Genomic DNA, 5,038 nt, shown 5'->3' with positions numbered 1-5,038 from the left:
GATTATGCTTTTCAGAGAACAAATGTTACCGTGACAGAATGTATTATTATTATAGGATCTTTCCATAATGCAGACAAGTAGAATGCTTGTTAGAAACCAGGTATGTAGGATAACAATTTGGTGTGTTTTCAATAAACCATGCCTGGAAAGAATACATGTGCAATTGGTTATCTTTTTGTTACATCGGGTATCTCAAGTACTCTTTGGCTTGGCATCAGCAGTGTTCTGTGGCAGGGGATTACTCAACCCTAGCTCAGGTCAGCACTCTGTTATTAGTAAAAGGTCAGTGGTGATGAGGGCAATTGGAATATCGTTCAAACCAGTATAGCTGAAAACTTTGGATTCATTGCCGTATGCTGGAGTTGTAGCACGAAGTCCTGTAAGGTACCAGGACAGTAGATCATCGGTGTTTTTCCTTTTCAATGTCTTTCCCACAGAAATATGTTTGTACATCTGCATCGCTGTTCGAAGGCCTGCACATTTGAGACCACAAGCTAAAGTTGCTGATGGCTTTTCCATTTGGGAAGTTATTAACTCTTCCCAATTTAGTTATAAAATCCATGTAACTTGACAAAGATTTCTCTTTTCTGAAATATGTGCAGGTATTCTCATAAATATAGGTGTGTAAGAATAGCAGAAAATCTTTGTTTGTCATAGCGATATATGAGGTTTGGTTGAGATGAGAAATTGCGATTTTGGGGATGTGCCAAATAATTTACATCTGTTACTGGATGGCAGGGAAAAATCCCAATACTGAAAAGTCAAACATGTATTTCAAGTAACAGCCAGTTACCAACAGATCTTAAGTCTCTTGAAGACTGCCCCTCCCTGGCATGTTCATCTGTGTTGATAAGATCAGTAGAGGGACTGATGCACCTAAACACATTGTACTTACACCAGACCTTCATGAAGCATGACGAAACCTCCGTAAATTTTGATATGAGTGGGCTCCAAGGTTTTACAGATAGAACGGAGGTCAGGTGTTCTGTGAGTGAAACGTTGATGAATCATCACCAGTAACAGAGTTTGCCATATGTTAATGCCTGATTGTACCATTCACAGCACTACAGGGTTGCATTTACTTTGGAATGTTTGTGAACAGCACTTGGAAGGTCATCTTCAGCTTGTCTTCCCTCCTTATTCAGATGTCCTGAATGCATCCCCAGGAGTTTTGTATAATCATCTCCAGATTCTGTTCTTGCAGCTGGAGGACCTAGTTTCACAAGTGCTGTGGTAAGATGTGGGCTCCTGTGCTTGGCATCCTGCTCCCAGGTGTCATCGGTGTTCTGCTGCAACGAGGAATCTGATTTTTATTTTGTGGATGCACTAATATGGCAATGAATAGCAGATGCTGTAGGTAAGGTACTGAGCTGAAACAAATACATTGTTTCTACAACCGACCTTTTGTAGCCGTCAAATTGATTTCATTTCCAGCTTAGGACAGGTTGGGCAAATGGAAGCAGTGAGTCCTGGAGGTGGAAGGTTAACCTGGTAACAAGGGGCAAGAAATATCACAGGCCTCATCTGTTTCAGGTTTCAGCAGTGTCTTGGGGGAATGTTCTGTCCTTATGGATCTCTTCCCCGGTGTCTTACTGTGGAGGTCTCTGTGCAACTGAAGCACACCAATGGCAGAATCTCAGTCTGGTACGAGCTGACAGGGGATTTTTTTACAATAGGAGGTCATTTTATAACAAAACCATTAGCTGAGCTGTAGAGACAGAGGCAAAGACTAAAACTCTTTTACTACATTTACACGTTTAGTGTGTGTGCACAGCAAACATATTTAGCTGCTACAAGATACCTTCTAATTGGTTCCTAATTGATTGACTGCTCAACCAAATAAGCACAGACCACTGCCTGGCTAGAGTCACCTTTGATGGGAGAGTTGGGATCTCAGTGGTCTGTCTCTTGCTGCTGTTGTAGGGGTTTCTGTGTGTTCTCTTTACTGCATCTAATGTCTGACTCACTGTTCAAAATTCTTCAGTGAGGTGCTTTTCACTTCCCCATAGCACTGGGAGGAAGCACAAGCTCCTGTACAAACGTATGATGACTGCTGTTTGCGCTGATGAGTAATTCTGCTGTAAGGATTGCCACATGGGTGCTGTTGTGCTCAGTTTGGTATTAAATTAGGAAGCGAAAAGGACGAGCTGGGTTTGACTTCCTCATAAATCCTCCTCCTTGTACACCGATTTAAAGAATAAGTTCAGTATTTTGAAAAACAACATAATGTCCCTTTGAGGTAACAGAGAGGCTCTGGCAGAAAGCAGACCTTGCTCCACATGTTGCCTGAATCACTGACAACCTAGACAGTAGCTGTCATTTGGAGAATAGATCTCAATTAGCAGTATTTGGTGGGATCACAACCACTTGTGACATGAGTTGTGAGACCTGGCTGAAAGCTGTGTGTTGTTTTAGGGGAGTTCTTTCCATTGGGGGCTTTCTGTCAGCGGTACGCTCTCCGTGGGCAGTCTTTAAACACATGCTTCCAGATGCACAGTTCCATACCTGTTTTGTACAAGAATAGGTTGTGTCTTCTAATTGTAATAGGCTGATGTTGCAGTAGCACTCAGTAGGTTTTTGGAATATATTTTAATTAGAAGATCCATTGTCTACCTTTTTCTTCTCCCAGAATTCAAAGCATGGCTTTATTTTGAAAAGTAACTCTTCTCCCTGGGAGATTTCACATTTATGTGTCAGTGAGTCCAGATCGTATTTGCTCAACTGACCAAAAGCCTTTTTTCTAATTATCAGTCATGCAAACAGAGTCAGGCTTTTTCCTTTTCATCCCTTGCCACCAATAATTAAGAGCATTTCAGAAGTGTGGTCAAGCGGAAAAATTTTTCTTGCGTATGGAATTCTGTAAATAATCTGATGATACATACACTGTGTTTATTTTTGCAGTTTGCCATGTGGGAGATTTTCTAATTAATTCAAATACCTTTTTTATACTAAAAGGTGACTGTTACATTTGCACATATGTTACATATGCATTATTTACTAATGCATCTTTTGAAATATCCATGCTAACTCTACAGGTTCCCTTCTTCCCTAATTTTCGTGACAGTCTCTCAGATGTTAATTTTGGCCATTAACTAGCAGTAGAAATGTAATTTTTCTGTTCTTCTCTTGTAAAGTGCAGAACAGTCTGCCTGTTTACTCTTTCACATTCTTCAGCATGTATCTGAGACTGGTTTGTTCATCAGTATGTGTCAAGTGCCGTGCTATGGCAGGAGTGGCTGTTTAGGTGCAAAGGTATTTAAAGCTAGAAACTGAAGAGGATTCTTTGGAGTCATGACCTTAGGCGTACAGAAGAAATTTCTTGTCAACAGTATGTATCCAGATTTTCCAGTGTGCTCTAGAAACTTGTGTATGCCAGTAAATGGGCTTGAAGATTATTTTCTTTTGCAAATTTTGCGAAAATTGATTGGAATCACCTGAAGGACTTTGGCCCAGTGACTTTGTGTTGGGCCTGAATACCAAGAGGATGTGCTGCTAAGAAAGCTTACAGAATAAATCATTGACATTCACAGTGTCAACACAAATGGAAGTGTTAGAACTCAGGGTCTGCTCCTACACAGGACAGCACAACAGAGTCACAAGGGGCTAATCTAATCCAGTATTGTAAAGCTTGTGTCTTTCGTAATGTGACAAAGTTTAAATTGTTAAAGAAACTCTGATAGTGTTGTCTTCTCGTATCCCTGTGAAATGCACACATTACAAGCTGGATGGGTCACCATGGCTTGCTTGGTCTGTTTCTAAACTGAATCTGTTATCTGAGCCTGTTGTAGTTTTCTTGCATACTGTGGGGCAGTTCTTCGCTATGCTCATTATTGGTGTCCTGGAGATGGATTTGCTGTAGCACACAGGTTGGGGTAGATACCACTTCAGTAAGGTGGGCTATAAAAGGAAGAAGCTGATAACAAGTCTGAGAGAATCCATAATGGGAAAGACGAGAATGATTATCTCTAATTTTTCACTCTGATTTTCAGCTGTTGGATTTTTCTGTGGCTGTTCTAAGGCTGGAAATCCCCTGTGTAGTGCAGAATTCATGGGAAACAAAGGAAGTCACGTGCATGCTCTATTGTTTTTTAGTTTTTATTTATAAATGCCATCATTGCCTCATTATATAATCACAGCAGGACATGCCAGGAAATGCTGGTGGATTTTTGCATTGGTCAGGTGAGTTAGAAACTTCAGATTTGGCTTAGTGTTTTCTCTGTCACGACCCCCACTGTTTACAGTGTTAACAACACTGAGGTTAATCAGGGTGTGCAGGACCCACCCATTCTCTCTGGTCTTTATTTTCACACAGTCTTAAACATACGCAGCACTTCAGAGTGAGCAGCTTGCCCTGCACCCCTAAAAAGCACGTGCTATGTATATACAATATAATGAGGGGAAAAGTAAATATGAGGGGATAAACAACATTTTCTCAAGGTCTCTGATACTATGTAGTTTTGGTGTTCTTTTGGAAAGAGCCTGGTCCTTTTGTTATCTGTCAGTTACTCTATTTACTACTTCAGTTTTCCCTGCCTCTGCATGGACAGATTAATAATTTTATTTGTTTGTCTTCTGCAAAATTCTGTTTTATTTTCTCATCACTGCATGGGTCTTTCTTCTTTCAGTGCATGCCCTTTTCTTGAGCATAGAGGTGATTAACTTTTGCAGTAACTATACAAAAATGTATCTGATATTCTGATATGAGCCTTCACTGCATTAAGTGGCATACGAGTAATTTAGCAAAATCAGGGCTCCTGAAATGGTCTTTTCTTGCAACATGCATGCTTTTTTTTCCACTCTTGATAATGATTAATCATTTTAGCTTAGGGATACAAGTCTTCAGAAGATGCAGTGACTTTCTCCACCCCACCCTAAGCCCAAACTGTGGTTGTTCAGGTTTGAACTTAAATTAACAGATTGTGTTGTTCAATGATGTTTTGGTCAAGGCAAGGCAATGTGCATCACCTTGGGTTTGCTGAACTACGTGAAACAATGGAACGGATCTGTGAGCGGTTACCCTACTTACTCCTGATCTTGG

This window comes from Tauraco erythrolophus, chromosome 19 (genome assembly GCF_009769465.1).
Source record: "Tauraco erythrolophus isolate bTauEry1 chromosome 19, bTauEry1.pri, whole genome shotgun sequence".
NCBI lineage: Eukaryota > Metazoa > Chordata > Aves > Musophagiformes > Musophagidae > Tauraco > Tauraco erythrolophus.
This window is presented reverse-complemented; position numbering follows the sequence as displayed.